We start from the raw sequence: 17,807 nt of genomic DNA, 5'->3' as shown, positions 1-17,807 counted from the left end.
TTATATCCCTAGAGCGTGTAGCTCGAGTAGATTTGGTTTTGCTAAGATGGAGCACGTTCAACAATTCTGGGCTGGACATGGCTCTGTACGTTAGACAGAGATTGCCTCTGAGAAAGCGGTATGCAACAGAGAACAGTCTTAGCTTTTTCAATCGTGCTGCATAGGGCAACTGTTTGAGGCCAGTCATCCTCTTGGTTAGGTACCTCTGTGGTCTTTCCAGCTGCTGGAGATGTCTAGCCAGGTACATTCCAATTGGTGCATTGTACTCAATAATGGGTCTGATGATGGAAGAGTAGAGGGGAACCATTACATCCTTAGATCTTGATGCAAACCCTTTCGTGATCAGATGGTCACACAGAAGGATTTTCTAACCACTTTGGCAACATGGTTATCAAAGGAAAGCTGACTATCTACTTGGGTCCCTAGATCCCTTATTTCTTCTTCAGATTTCAGGGGATTACCTCCTATGTTGTAGTTTGCGGGTACTCTGTTTTTTCCAAAGGGGATTACTATGCATTTTATTGCATTTAGCTTGAGACCATGGCTTTGACATCATGTATCAGTCTCATTTAGGCCCTTCTGGAGGATCTCCATGTCGGCCGGAGACTCTGATATAGCACCCAGTTTGCAGTCGTCCGCAAACATAGTCAGCCACAGCCCTTCCGTGCTTGCCTGTACTTCTGAGAAGTATATGCCAAACAGGAGGGGCCCCAGGACAGAGCCCTGAGGCACACCACTCGTTACTGGTCTGGATTCGGACATAGATCCTGCTACTCTTACTTTATGGGATCTGTCTGAGAGCCAGTTTGCGATCCATCTTGTGACATAAGGGTTTATGCCCAGGCTGGTGAGCTTATCAATAATACCTGAATGGGGAATGGTGTCAAATGCTTTAGCAAGGTCAAGGTAAGCCGTGTGTACCTCCTTTCCCTTATCTATAGCCTGAGTAACTGTCTCAAAGAAATCCACCAGGTTCAGGAGGCATGATCTGCATTTGACGAAGCCGAACTGTCTGGGGTCCAGCGACTGGAGGTTCCCAATCTCTCCATTTATGAGTTCCATAATGATTCGCTCCATAGCCTTCAGATCAGACTGGCCAGGCTTATTGGTCAGTAGTTCCCAGGGTCAGTTGTGGCCCCACCCTTGTGTAGCAGGACCACCATTGCCATGCGCCATTCTATGGGCACATATCCTGTGGAGAGGCTGAGACTGAACAGGGTATTAAGATGCGGGGTTAATTCCTTTTGGAGCTCACGTATGACACAGGCTGGGACACCATCTGGTCCCATGGAGGCAGTGTTTTTAGCTTTAGATAGAGCCTTTTTAACCAACGTATCAGTAATAATTGGACTTACACAATCCCCTGGAATAGTAATACGCCCTGTAGGTGATGAGGGGGGGGGGATTTGCACTGAACCTGTCAGCCAAGATGTTGGCAATGTCAGAAGGGTCAGTGTATTTTGTTCCATTTTGTACTAGCTCAGAACAGACCTGAGCATTGCCATTTAGGTTTTTGACATAGCCATAGAAGGCCTTATGGTTATCCTTGGCATCCTTGGCAACTTTCTTTTCAAAATTAGCTTTAGTTGACTTGATGAGTGCCCTCAATTTCTTACTAATGCTGATCAGGGATGATTTTTCTACTTGAGATTTGGCCTTTTTTTGTATAAGTCTTCTCCTTTTATTGTAAAGTTTGCTTATGGCCGGGGTCCACCAGACTGGTTTATTCTTGCTTGAGGAAAGAGTCTTGGTTTTATTTGGGATAGCATGGTCCATGCAATCCTGAAGATGCATATAGAGTGCCTTGGTGTAGGATTCCGCATCCTGGATATCATTATCCTTCTGCAAGGGAATAGTGAAGCTTTCCACTTCGGATGCAAGTAGTTTGAAGTTTGCTTTGGAAAGGTTTTTGACTATGGTTTCTTTGATTGGGGGAGGTGGAGGAGTGAGGATGTCCAGGGTTATCAGTTTGTAGTCGGATCTGACCAAGGAGGGGGTGATAACGGGTGTGGTACAATGGGCGCCCATATTTGTGATGATTAAATCCAATATGTTGTCCCCTCTAGAGGGGGAACATACTAGTTGTTCAAGGGCATTTGAATTTATAAATTCTATGAATCGCTGAGCATAGGAGTTGGAACATTGGTAGTTCGCCCAGTCTATACCAGGGTAGTTGAAATCACCCAAGATTATGGTGTTGTAGGACCTTTATATTTTCCAATGTCTCAAGGAATGCAGAGTGAGCATCTTGGGACATTGTGGGTGATCTATAACCAGCTACGACTTGAAATGTGGTTTTGCCTGCTGATAGCTGTGCATGGATGATCTCTGGGGCATCATGCTGTGCTACTAACCTGGAGATATGGGTATCCTTGATGAATATGGATACACCTCCGCCCTTTGTACTGCGATCCGGTAACTGAGGCCGGAAGGTATGATATGAAATGTATGTGCTAAAGGCTGTGGGTTTATGTCCCCTATGGGTTATAGTTACAATAGGGTAGGTGTTTCATGGCCATTGCATTATAGTATACATCAAATAATCATACTCATGTTATTTTTATATGCATTTTTCTTTCCCCCTCCCCCTTCTTGCAATCCTTTCCATTATATACATTTATTTATTTATTGTCATTTTTGTTTCTCTACATGTATTTTACATTTATTTACAGAAGCATCCAGACCAGGTACCCCTACCACCATTCAGGCCTGTTGCCACATCACTAGTGGCTAGTATACCACCACCACCAAAACCATGGCCATCAGTGTCCCCAGTTGCCAGAGTGACAATCATACCTGGAAGCACCTGTTGAGGTACTGACTATGCTGACTATGCTAAACTGGAGTCTTCATTGTGATACCTTAAACCTCCTGTAATGTAGACACATGGGATTTAATCAAATGACTCCTGCAGGACATATGGGTGTTTCAGTCACATGGCTTTTGAAAGCCCATTACTTTTCCTTTTTTATGTCTTTATGGGTACATTCAAGCCAATAAAGCCAAACTCAACTAGCTGTAGACATGCACATTTTGGCCTTTTTTTGACCTTGTGAACACAGTATAAATAGATTGTTTGACTATACTTTATAAACTCCTCTTTTTCACCTTATGCCATCACCAACATGCATCCATACTTAATGAGTGTCAAGCCTTGTCATGCAAGCACAGTAAATAGCAGTGCGCTGGCTGTGACCGCAACAGCCATCTTTCTGAATTCCAGCTTATAAATCAAATAGTGTGGCTATAAGTCAGAAGTAACAAAATGCTAAAATATTTCACATGTAACAAAAAATGCATAACTGAACTTACAGAATTTTCAGTGGGCTGTATTAAGTGGATATTGGAAAGGACATAAGTACACACCAGCCTATGTTATAGTTAAAAAAATATTGAAACCACAAATATTATTTCAAATGAATCTGCAATTGTTTTTTAACATCATTTTTTAATGCTTCCTTCTCTGGAATGTACCTGAGGTGAAAAGGGAGACTATTTTGTGGTTTTCCTGCAGAAATAGGATAACTGTCGCTAAGAGACAGTCACATGTCTGGCAACAGATTTTTTGAGGACCCTAGGACTAACTCACCAGGAAGGAATGCAGAGACAATTGGAAGACTGAAGATTTTTTTTTAAATTCTTTTTCTTTACCCCATGCCTGCTGATCATGTAGCTTCCCCCATAACTGCCCACACAGTCTCCTTCACCATTCTAAGAACTGGTCACAGCCAGCCATCATCTAGGCAACTGTGAGTTTTTTCAATTATTTTTTCAAGCCTAACCCAGCCCTCATGGTTGATGTGCATATTCAGAGACATGAAGGCCTGCATTGTCTTATCCTGAGAGTGTACAGATTCCTGCAGACCCCCCAGTAAGGCTTTCACATGGATGCAGCTTAAATGTGCTAAACATGTGTCTTCAGCTTGTACACTACATGTGCATACAGCAATATGTGAATGAGGATAATATTTCCTTAAGGAAGCTACAGCTAACAGGGTAATGTGTCACATGATTCTGAAGCTGCTACATGTCACATGATTCTGGTGCTAGTCTTCTGTAAACCTTTAGACAGTAAGCAGCTAAGTGTGTTTGCTCCTCTTTATTTGTCCATCTCATCAATGTGAGGTTTTTCAAACCAATTCACAGATACAGCAGTTCATCTCTCTCCAGTAGAAGCTGGCACTGAAGCAGTCTGGGCAGCCTTCGTCGCCAAGGAAGAGTGATCTGGCATTGGCTGCTCTCTCTCATCCTCGCTTGTTGGCTCTTCTTGTGCCTGGGCTACTAGTTGATCAAGGGTTGACTGAGTCACACTTAAGGCTTTAGCAATCTGCAAAATGTTGCTGATGAAGAGTAAAAATGTTGTAGGCACATTTTAACTGAACTAGGGCCAATCAGTGACTAAATTCAAGCCAATACCATTTTCTTGCAGATATACAATACTGTCTTCTGTTGTTCTGCCCAACATTAAAGCAAGCTGCCCAGTTGTAGGCTCGCTTAAGATTCTGTTGGAGGGAAGATAGAAGGCTTGTAAGAAGACGTGCAGAGTAATGTAAGGATGGGAGTTAGTAACCATTGCAACAGAGAAACAGGTGTCTGCAGTGAGAAAAAGCTTTATCCTGTACAGTATACCAAGATTTTAATTATGTTTTTCAAACCAAATTTATTTGATTGCCAGTTGCGCAACCTTGAAGCTTAAACAAGCAAATGATTTGAGGAAATAAAGTTATGACAGTGACTATTTCTAGAATGGTTTTGAGTCTCTTTGACTGGATTGATTATACTTAGGAGAAAACAACACAGACTTAGTTTTATTATACCCATGTAAAAATAAATCATAACTTCAAGGATGAAAAGTTGTTCTGAACCTCTGCCTTGACTGTGACAACAATTGCGTCAACCACAGAATGGCAGAGTTATCTGCATATTCTATAAGTAGTGAATCTCCACAATAGTTCTTAATGTAATTAAAAAATATATATTTTATATCTCCACAATGGTTACTGATGTGATTTAAAAATGTAAATAACAGTAGATAAAATGCAGATCCCTGACAGGCTCCAAAATCATCTGGGAGAGATTAGCCACTTGACTGCATGCTCTGAGTGACCAATATAGCTGGAAACCATTTCATGGAATTACAGGTGAGCCCACATGGCTGTTACAACATAAAGGAGCTCAGAGAGATACAGCGTCACAGGCATTTGAAGAGCAGAGAATGTCTATCTGTATAGGAGCCACAGCCAAATTTGTTACACTTATGTAGTATATAGTCTGCTCTATGGTGTAGAGCTGTGTGAGTGCCATTTTAGGCTTGAAGCCATATTGTGAGTTAGATATTCAATCTCAGATAAGCAACTGATGTAAGTAACAATTAATATATTTCTTCAGAAGTTTTGTAAGAAGATAAAAAAGTACAGAGGGACACTAGTTACTTAAAATGACAGAAATTCTACCTTTATGCAAGGGGAACTAAAATACCATGCTTCAAACAGAGGTGACAAGACCCTTTTCAGTGAACAACTGACTAGGACAGATACCAGGGAAAAACAGACTTCATTCCAGGATTTACGAACTCCAAGGGGAGATTATGCAAGCAGAGGGACCCAAATGCAATCTTAAATAAGCACTCCACACTGAATGCACTGTGCCATATGTATGGTAAGGGGTAAGCACTTATGGATGGGAGTGTCCCTGATTTTGCCTAGACCCCCATTTTTTGTTTTCTGGTAAACCTCTGACATTACAGTTTCATATTTCTTATTGTTCAGAAAATGTTAGCACATGCAAAACATCTTGTTCTAGTAACCTTTTAAATGTATTAGAGCCATAGTTATACATTTTCCCTGATTTTGGTCTTTTTCTGCAGACTTTTTGTTTTTTAGCTTTTTCCAGAACTCTTGAGCAAAGAAGTTAAGACATGTGGCATAATCCATGCTGGCCTGAGGGCTTGGTAATACTCTTTGCACTGTGCCATGAAAATGATGAATAACTTGATCTTGTCAGAGAGATGAGAGAGGAGGAGGAGGGAGTGTTATTATGACCTGGATGAAGCCAACACTATTCCAGAACCTCTTGGGGTTACTGCATTCCCTGTTGATCAAGGTAGTAAACATTTTAGCATGGCATGATGTCTTCTTTCACTTTGTTTTGCATGTTTATTTGTATTAAACAAGGTCAGTATCCAGTTTATTCCTGTGGCAGACTATCTACAGATTACCCTGTAGAAGACACAAGAGCTTTGAACTCAGGGGAAATTCAAGGAGAATTTAGCTGGCATGCCTTTAGTATAAAACAGACATACTATTTAGAAGAGGGAGAAAAGAAGAGTTAAATGGTTTACAGAGTCATCCAATGAGCAGTCTGATTACAAATTTCAGCAGACCATTCATACTTACCCATGTGCCTAAAACCAGAATTTATGGAACTTACTCATTTTTGTACAATTTCTAATGGTGAATGTTGGCAGATGATCACTGACTCTTTATGTGTTATATCACACCACAAAGAGCAATATTATTTGGAACATTGGAAAGCATCCAATTAAGAGCAGCAGTGTTATGTGGACAATTAGTAAGGATCCAATCAAAAGCAGTAATGTTATGTGCAGCATTAAGAGGGATCCTATCTAGAGTACTTTTATGATCAGAATGTTTGTCAATCATGACTGTGAGAGTCATGATTTGGCTAGGACCATAGGGTGTGTGGTTGTCTGTTTCAGCTGCATTCAATTTCCAGTCAATATTAATATCACCCAGAACGATGAGCTCTGCAGTGACATTTGTATAAAGACAGTGAAGTCATCAGTAGCTGTATTTACATCTGTACTACCAGGAATGTATAACTAAGCCACATATAGTTTTGCATTGTTTATACCACTTTGAACTAAGACAGATTCCTATAGCATAGACTGAGGAATTTGAGATTCAGAAATGAAGCAGGTAAGGTTGTCCTTGTCAAATGTATAAACTCTTCCTGTACTTGTATGACTTCTGTCACTTCTAATAATTATATGACAAGGTGAGGCAAGCTTAGAATTACTGTCTGTGTGCATTAACCAGTTCTGACACTGTAAACAGATCAGGGTACAAGTTAAGCCATCTACGAAAATGTTGTATTTATAATGCGTCTAGCATTAAAATAATATAGTCTCAGACTAGAAGCATATAACTATTCCCTATCTGATAGGGGTACTTATCACTGGACCAGGATTTGGATGGATACGTAATAGGAAAAATGAGAAGGGACAAAGTACATAAAAATGCCATAGTATGAACATTTTTATTTTGTGTGTGTGATTCTACTTTGTGAAGAAATGCAAACATTGCTATATATAAAGTTACAATAAAGTTATTTGGCTTATCTCCAGTATATCAGGGCATACATGTATATGTCTGGTTTACTGGATCAACATGTGGCATACTCACTTTTGATGCTGGAAGATCAGGGCACTCTGGATTTTATTCCAACACAATAAGCTTGGATTAATTTGCAATACTGGCACTGCAATGCAGCACAGTGCGAGTATTACATTCCTTAGAGTGCCATCCCCCAGATTAAACTTTAAACCAAGCTCATGTCTGTCTTTGAGGTGGTGGTAACTCAGGGACATACTTCTCAACTGTCCAGACTTTTGTAGACTGTCCAGATTTTTGCCTCATAATTTTTTGTCTGTTCCTCCTAAAATGTGTGGTTTTCTGACAAATAACCGAGGACTGAAGTCAATAAATAACGTCAGACATTTGAGTTTCAGACTTCATATACTTCAGAAAATATATGGCAACACAAAACCTTTGATTCTAACAACTTTCTAAATTGATAATAGCAATATTTAAAATGTGTCCCTATTTTTGAGTCATTGTCCTCCCATTATTTTTGGCTTTGTCCAGATTTGTTGTGCTAAGAAGTTAAGAGGTATGTATGCTCAGGGGATATAAATAATCTCAGACTCATGTCTTTAAATCAGTCTTGTGAATGTCAAGTGTCATAACACTGATAGATGGTCGAACTTGAAAATTAAAAAAATAAAATAAAAACAGTTGTTTTTGCAGGGGAACTGCATCTCCCACACCCCCTGCTAATTATATATACTAATTCCAAGACTGCACTACAGTGGGGAAAGGGCCAATTCCCCAATCTCTGCTGTACCATGATCACACAATGCAGGTTCCCTGTTTCTCCCTATACACTGACATTTTAGATGACGATGTTGAGGGTTCGATATTTTCACATTATGCATTTACGTTCATCGAGATATATTGTCATGTACCCAAACAATCCCATAGCACTTATTGAAAACAGCGGGTGTACTTTATTGTTTTATAAAAACTTCATATTTGCACATTTGCAAAAAATCACAACAAGATATTATTTACATACATTGTTTTATCAACTCCACTCTTTCCACCAAATTCCCTCTTTTTCAATCCCCTCTGTTTGTACTTTATGAAATTTCCATTGATTATTATAAAATATCAGTTCACAGCACTCTTTCTAAAAACAGAAATGTCATTAAAATTGTACCCATTCTTCTTCATGTTCTGTTTCAGATACACCATACAAAATAAGATTTCTATCCAGGTTGGGTTGTTCATTTCAAATATATTTGCTACCTTTCTTCATGTGCTATTGTTTCTTCTACATAGCACCCTTCCGTTTTCACTGTTTTCATATAGTTATGTTTCATGTTTGCTTTTACTGTCAATGTAACCAAACAAAATCTCGGGCAAAAATCTCTTTGTTTATACATTCCTTTATAACTATATTGTTTTGCTATAACTCCACATCTTTTGTTTTACTGTATCCTCCCCCATATCCACAAAAAAAAAACAGCTTTCATAAACTATTTTCCCCTTTTTTCTATTTCATCATTTTATTTTGATAAAACTTCATTTCTTTTACATGTTATATTTATTTTTTTATATTTTCTCATACAGAAGGCCAGATTCAGAAGACATTGCTGTGTTGTGGTAAGAGAATTTCTGCAAAGAGTAGCCACACACAGGGTGCATGGGATTCAGAAAACTAAGGTCAGCGATGTGGCCAGTATAAATGGTACAGTCAGGGATGATGTATGCTAATGGCCATCTAATTACATCGTAGTAAGCAACACTAGCATCTGTATTTATGCTAATGAGACAAAACCAGATGACCGAGTGATTGAGAAATGTAAATGCGTCATGCTGTATGGTTCTGCATCAGCTGCATATTTGAACTTAGCTGAATGTTACTTGTTCATGCTTAAGGAATTACTAAATAATATTAGGGGTTGTCTTACCCTTGCAGTACCCCACTCAATATACCTTCTCAAAACATTTCAAAGTATTGTCCAACTTATTTTATATTATGGTGAAGAACTACAATAGCACTTAAAATCAGGCTTACTTGAAGGGTTCAGTTGTGCAGGCTAGAATTTGCTGCTGTATGAGCTGTTCTTTAGAAAGGTGCTTCTCTCTGCTTATTCTTAGACTTAGATCATGCAGATTCACCTTGCTGGGCACCATGATTACACTAAGAAAGGATGAAAGCATTGTTTCTTCTGAATTGCTTAATTTAAATGATGAGAAAACCTGATAAGCATCATGTCCACCCAAGGTCATGACTTCAGGGGGAAATGTAATTCTACATATAACCATCTTTAAATGGTGTTGTTGTTTTGCCCGACTTCTTGCCAGCATACAGAGGGATACATTATTGCCACATTTCACACCTTAAAGTGCCATTGTGACACATAATAATACAGTGCTGACGTTATCCTAGAGTGCTACCCATCATGCAAATGAGATGCCTGCTCACGCCAGTCATTGTATAGCACATGGGACACACAAGACATGATTCAGTTGGAAGTTTTCTACTATTTTTCACTGAGAGTCTTCATGGTGGGACATCATGGCTGAGAAGGAGAAGGTAGTGATCCATTTCCAAAATATTTGTGGAGCACTTTCATAAGGATTAGAGCCAGAGGTTCCTGTAGGAGGGCTATAAACAGCTTCAGGATAAAACTGAAGCCTGGAATAATTTAGTCCAGGCTGTCACTTATGCCATTGGTATCCCATGCATGAGAGAAAAGTGCCATCACCATTACAGTGACATGAGGAGCTGCAGTCCTGACCTCCTATGCTAATGGGAGGGTGAAGTTAGACAGCAGTCACATCCCCGTACTGTAAATATAAGTAATCTTAGCTGCACCTATAACTTGCCACTATGTGCCATCCACACAGTGCTCTTTTCATCTCTGTTGCTCCTGAAGATACTGACATGTGCACAGGAGGTGACTGGAGTGCCAAACAGAGCACTGGGTTAAGTATATTTGCTTCAGAATGTACAGCTTTGAGTATTAACAATTATAGATATTCACTCCCAAACAGCATACATTTCAGACATCACTGCAACTTCTGTGATAACTGACATAGGTCAAAGGTGTCAATATGATTGTTGAATGTTATTACTGTGTTTGTGCATGCATCCTGTCATATACTTGGACAAGTGGGTCAGGATGTTGAGGCTGTGATCCCACATTGTGAGAATGCCCGTGGGTTCACCCCCACACCCTTGTTATCATGAAATATTTCATCTGAAGTTTCTGTGTCATTATAGTAACTACAACATTAGATGGAGGAAAGAAGTACGAGCAATAGTTTTGGCTGGCTGCCAGCATTGTCAATATAGATGTCTCCTTTGTTTATCATATGTAAGTGAAATGTATATCTGAGCAGCATGGTTCCTTTGTATATGTACATTTGTGTAATACGTCATTACTGTCCCAGACTAGAGATCTCTGATGGTTTCTCCAAGAAGCTTCTCTCATTAACATTCTATCTGTCAGAGTACAGGAGATGATGTCTGCAGTGCAAGTAGGGCAGGAGATAGGAAGGTCACTGTGAATGCAAATGATTGATGCCAAAGGTGTCAAAGTCACAAACAAAAACTCATTGCCAAGAAATGCATTATAGCTGACCCAGTAGTCCGGTATCTGGAAACATATGCAGTGTTCTGGCATTTGTCCAACATGTGGCAAAGGTAATAATAAAATTATTCCAGGTCATCCAACGTATAGGTAAGGGCATGGTATCCAGGTCTAAGGAAGTCACGGTGCCACATGATTTGGGCCTTATCAGACCCATAATTGAGTATAATGACCCTTTCGACATATATCTGACTAGACATATGCAACGGTTGGAACTCCCACAAAGTTTCCTTACCAGGAGAATCCAGGGTGTAAACACACTGTCTTATATGGATCATCCTAAAGCCATATCTCTATACTCTGTCTCCTACAGCTTGCTGGGAAGCAGTCTATGCCTGGCATTCAAGGCATCCTCATCCAACTCTGATGGACGTTTTCCACATCTGCAAAATGAACAGCATCAAAACCAGTAGATCAAAGGATTAAAAATTTTACTTGTAAAATAAGTAAGATATGTTGGCAAGACAGATATGTCTCAGATGATCTCTATGCTCTGGAACAGGCTGTCCATCTATGTTAAAGGGGGACCATCCCTAACCCTATTTAAGTGTAACCTTGACCAATGGCTGGGAAATTGGAAATTCACCCTGGGTCTGGCCACCTTGTCTGTAATAGAGAGAGGCAGACAGTGATGCCCAACCTAACATACCCCCCATAACCTCTAGAAACTTGCTAACATACCCCCTCCTGATAAATGTCCATGGTACATTGCTCCATAGGAAACCCTGTAAAAGGAACAATATATTACATGCTGATAGCATATACCAAAAGTACCTGAAGTGAAATGTTATGAAGGGTCAGTTTTTTAGAAGTGCTAGATTGCATACTAAGGGTAGTAAGCTGTATGCTTCTTTTGACCTTCTAAACAATGAATTTAGTCAGAGAGGTTATTCTGAGTCTGATATATCTCAGGCACAAGATGAAGTTTTGTCCTGTAGACAGACCAGAGCTAGACCATATTTTTCATGGCATGACAGTGATAATTTGGAGAATAAGGATGTTGTGGGTGGTCAGTTAAGAATGTGTTTGACATTTTCTAATAATGTTCACTCTGTATGTGACATCATTAGGAAGTACTGGCAGCTACTTACGTCAGCTGATAACTGCAAGGATGTCCTTGGTGAGGAGCCAGGTTTCTCCTTTAAGAACAGTACCTCGATTAAGAGGATGATCTGTCTCCTACAGCTTATTGAGAGGCAGTCTATTCCTGGCATTCAAATTGAATTTCCTTAAGTGTTGATAGGAATAGTTAGACAGGCTAGGCACCTTTCCATGCAGGCCATGAAATGTTTGTAGATATATTAAAGAAAAAAATTACTATATATACTCTAATAGTGGATGTCTATTCAAATTTAATTTGTATGCTGATTGTAGTACTAAGGACATTGTCTACCTAGCAATTTGTGAGACATGTCAATGTTATTATGTGGGGAAGACTAACCGTTGTCTTAGAGATTGTATCAGAGAGCACCTCTATAGTATTAACAAAGGTGATGTCAGGAATGCATTAGGTAAACGTAGTTAATGTAGGAAGTATGGATGTGTTTACATTTTTGGTCCTTGAGTTATACTATGCTAATACAAGAGCAGGTGATACAACGACTCGTACAGAATGCCTAGAGACTAAATGGATAATGTTATTACAAGCAATTATGGGTAGAGGACTGAATGAGCATATTCTTTTAAGACCTGTTCTGAAGTCACGGGGTCTGAGGCAGTAGTTCTAGAGTGCTTAAATGTGTCTTTATTTATGTTTTTAATTAGATCTGATAAAGCATCCACAGCAGGTGCGAAAGCGCTCATCTCTTTGGTTTTATTTATGCTTTATTTATTTATTGCTTGTCTACTAAAGAAGTTTTATATTGGTGCCACCTTGCTGGTTCTCTATTTACTTGTTTGTTTGATGTTTAACTTCTAATTGAACCAGCTTTTTGCTCCTGGTTTGGTTTGTGTCTGTAGGCTTATGAAGGCCCTTAGCTTAGTATATAATTATGAACCTATGAACCTGTTGGCTTTGGTGCTTCCCCTCAGGTGTGTATTTGGTAACAGCCTTGTTAAACTGTGAACTGTTTTTAGTTATTAGGTTTAAATTACCATAGTCTGTATATATATATATATATATATATATATATATATATATATATATACATATATATATATATATTAGCTTCAGTTTTTCATTGTATTTGCACTTCTCTGTCCCCACCCTATTTGTTGTTATCCTTTCTATTACACATATTTGCTTTATTGATATACATGTACAACAGATGAAACTGGCACTGCTCATTGTGCAGGAAAGAGGTGGGCTACCTTGGTCCAGATTTCAAATGTTAAGTACAACCACTGTGTTCTATGTATATTGGTCTCAGCTGGCATCAGCCATGCAAGTGAGGTTGACATCAGTGTGCAGTAGCAGTTGTTTATTATTTTGTTTCTCTCCATTTATTTTACTGCTATATGCAGCAGCATCACACCCTGCATCCATCTCCAGCATGGTCTGATATTCCCCCACCGCTGACAGCTGCAGTGCCACCACTAGAAACATGTAGCACATCTTTGTTCTAGACTGTCACAGTGACCTCCATGCCACCTGCCTTACTTGCTCCATGCACTTTGATGCTAGCACAGCTGCACCTGATGGGAGTAATGCCAATAAAAATGACACCTTTGTCACTCATTGGCAGTTGGCAGACATGAGGAGATTACTGACACGAGGTTGGATGCCCAAATCTGCCAGACAGAGAATCTCCTCTGACAACTTGTTGAGCAATGTCTCTGTCCAGTACTGCCAGTAGTGACTGCACCCATGTTGGTGAGTAATCTCTCACTAGGTGACAGCTGGCAGAGACTGCAGCTGTGGACACCCAAACCAGTCCCCCATTATGGTGTTCCCTCCATTTTGTGTCCATGGCCATCCTGGTAGTCAATCCTCCCCTCAACTTTGCATTTCTTATATTTGTCTTATGTCTCCTTCAGCATTGTGATTTGTGTCCCTCATTGTGTTACATCACACCCTGTAAGTCTTGTCTTCCTTCCTCTGTTACCTACTCTAAACCTCAGATGCTCCTCTTAGGTCTCTTTCTTCCTTCCCCAACTTCTTTTTATGCATAAAAATGGGCAACTGACCCCCCCCCAAAGAATTCTCCACTTTCTCCACATCCATCCTGCTCATTCCTTAGTTGCTTACCTTCTGTTATACCCACTGCTTGCTTCCCCTTTTCATCTGTTTCCTGTACTTCCATTTCCACCCTTTAATTTTATCAAAATATGGAAACACGGACCTAATATATGGCATCTAGGGGGCTCCAAATCAGTTTTCTTTTGTGATCCTACTGTGCACGATGGTTGGTGAAGAGTACCATCAATGCACATGTACAACAGATGAGAACTGGCACTGCTCATTGTATAGGAAAGCGATAGGCTGCCATGTTCCATATACCCAACTATTAAGCCCAACCACTATTATGCTCTATGTATCTTGGCCTCAGCTGGCAACAGTCATGCAAATGAGGTTGGCATCATTACTCAGCAGTTGCAAAATACAACAGAGGGCAACACTGTCAGCATTTGAATAGTTTCCCTTGCAAAAACTTTCAATGGTAATTATGCCTCTGGATGATAGAGTATACCCCAAAGGTTTTGTCCTTTGCTGACTCTTAGTCTTTCTTTCTGCAAGTGTGTTGCACTCACCTGAAGTGTGTTTCCCTGAAGGCTTTTGCTTCACTGCTTCTGCAGCTCAGCCTGTAAATGAAGTTTTTGGTAAAGTATAAGTAGGGCAGGTTCTGGTTTCAAATCCTCTCGGGTTGTATGCATTTTTGTCACTTTTATTCTTTCTTTCTGCAAGTGAGTAGCAATCAACTGCTATGTGTTTCAGTAACACCTTCTGTCACACTGCTTATGTAGTTTAACCTGTAAATGAAGTGCTTTATGTAGTACTAGTAGGCAGGGTTATGGCATGAAGTCATCTCAGGGGTATATGTTTTCCTGTTTTTCATTCTGCAGCTGTGTCACAACCAGCTGCTGTGCACTTCACTGACACCTTTTGTCTCGCTACTTCTGCAGCTCAACTTGTAATTCAAGTGCTTTTCACAAGGTAATGAGCAGGGTTGTTGGTTAAAAGACCCCTTATATGTTGTTTTAAATTTTTATCCTCGGTTAGTTAACATTTTTATCTCTGTATATAATGCCTCTTCTCTACTGTCTTCCATATCCCTGATTGTTTCACCACCACCCTTTGCAGTCTTGGCTATGTTTTTTCTGTGTTTGCAGAAGTTTTGCTATGTTTACATACTTTATTTTCTGTATTTGTGAACATTTCTCAGGGTTTGTGAACTTATTTCCAAGGATTCCTAATACTGCAGGAGTACTGCCTTTTGTTTAAGGTATTTGTTACTGCACTTGAGCACAAAACCAGTTTATTTTACATTAAGATTTTTTTCTGCACTCTGGTGGGACCAGAGGGCTGATTCAACCCATCCAAATTGGTAACTGCTGTTGGAAAGCTTATTGTGTGTTTATCTGATTGTCCCAAGGGCTTAACTGTGCTGTGTAAAAGTCTTTCATTCTGCTGGTATAAAAGTTTTATATTTTTTGTGAGACTGTGCTCATTTATTCAGAGCTTATCTGTGCCTGGCTTGGACATCTGTGACTACAAGACTTTGCTTTTAAAACCATCTGGACCTACAAAGCTGGTATAAGTATTTTTGCACTTGCTCTAACTATCTCAGTGCTATTTAACATTTCTGTGCTACATTTATTGACTTGGTTTAATGTATCACTTTTTTCAGCTCACGTTTGTTAAAGAAACTCCATATATTTATTATTGCACTGCTCTTAGTCTCCCCATTTGTACAGACTTTATATATGTTCTTATATATGTTTTTGTATTTATACTGCTTTTTTATATATGCTGCTTTTTATATATGTCACTATTTTTATATATGTTACTTTTTATATATGTTACTATTTTGTGCATTATTGTTGTTTGTACAGCACATTGATGAATTAGAATCATTTTATAATCTGTAATTTTAAGGCTGAATTGGCCAAGTGACCTCATTGGCAGGTTTGTATTTTAAAAAATGGTGTCATTTGGTTCTTTCTGTAATGTCTGATGAAGCAGCAAAGGTGCTGTGAAAGCGCTCACTATCATTAAATGTTTATGCCTTGTGTCAACATGGCTTGGTCCTTCACTATTTTTACTGTGCACTGCTCTTAGGCTGTTTTAACAGTATTCTGATGTTTCCTAACCTTCTCTGATACTGTAAAACCTGTTCTGAATTTGCCAAAGTTCTTCTGAGTTTGCAAAAATATTCCTAAGTTTTCAAAGTTTTTCTGTGTTTGTAGATGTTTTCCTATGTTTTCACGTTTTTTCAGTATTTGTGAACATTTCTCAGGGTTTGTGAACTTATGTCCAAGGATTCCTGATGCTGCAGGAATGCTACCTTTTGTTGTAAAGCATATGTTACTGCACTTGAGCTCAAAAGCAGTTCATTTTACATTAAAAATGTTTTTTTGCTCTCTGGTGAGGCCAAAGGGCTGATTTAACCCATCTGAGCCTGGTGGAAAGCTTATTGTGTGTTTATCTGATAGGCCTGAGGGCTTAATTTTATAAATGTCTTTCATCCTGCTGGTATAAATGCCTCATGTTTGCACGTACCCATGCCTTGTATATAATCAATCCTCTCCAGTTTAAAATCCTCTATAAAAAATGCTCTCCATAGCCTCCCACTGTTCACAGCTGCTCAAAGAGCTGCCAGTTTGTGCAGAGGGCAGCACCACTGCAGGTCATCTAATAGTATACTACTAAACATTTTCACTTAGACCTTTAAGGGACTCTGCCCTACTCCTTCCTATCTACTAAGGATCTGGTATAATGCAAAGGCATTTCACTGTCATCTCTGTTTCTGTCCTGGTGGATATGGGCATCCTGAGGCAGTGCAGTAACTGCCTCATGTTCATTGGCAACCATTTAATTTTAGAACATACAAGCAGTGTGTGAGAGATGTAGATGCACAATAACATTAGAGACAAAACTATCTCTCTCTCACACACACACATACACACACACACACACACACACACACACACACACACACACACACACACACACACACACACACACACACACACACGCACACACGCACACACACACACACACACACACACACACACACACACACACACACACACACACACACACACACACACACACACACACTCACACACACAAATTGCAAACCAGGTTGTTAGCATTACATTCAAAACACTCACTACCAACAGTCATACCTCTCAACTGTACCTCATTACGAGGAACGTACCTCATTTGGGGTCTTAAAAAGATCATGTTCCTCAAAGTTCCTCAATGTTCCACATTGAAAGACTCTGTCACACATTCAGTGTTGGGAATTTTTTTAAGTGAAATCCATGGTAAATAGAAATGAATCATATTAATTCATTAAAAGATCTTCTTTATAAGTAAAACCAGTATATTTTAACCATCCTATGGCCTTACTAGTTGAAGTTGTTAGTAAGCCATTAGTATGTGTTCCTCATTTTGCCCATTTGTTCCACAATATGAGGGCTAGTGTTCCTCATTTTGGAGATGGAAGGTTGAGAGCTATGCCAACAGTAAGGAACAAACACACAGACCCACATATGCAGAGCTACTCATTTGTAATCTATCCAACCTCCAAGACCTCCTAAAAGCATCTCTCAGTGGCCCTGTCCACATTCAAAAAAGACAGCATCTCACATAACACATAACTCAAAAAATCATAGTAGCCCCGCTTCTAAACCCATAAGGCAACACACCATACAGCCAAACATTCTAGTTATTGGGGAT

Source organism: Protopterus annectens, chromosome 1.part2 (genome assembly GCF_019279795.1).
Source record: "Protopterus annectens isolate FY-2018-M chromosome 1.part2, PAN1.0, whole genome shotgun sequence".
Classification (NCBI taxonomy): Eukaryota; Metazoa; Chordata; order Ceratodontiformes; family Protopteridae; genus Protopterus; species Protopterus annectens.
The sequence above is the reverse complement of the archived record's forward strand: the minus strand, read 5'-3'. Positions refer to the sequence as shown.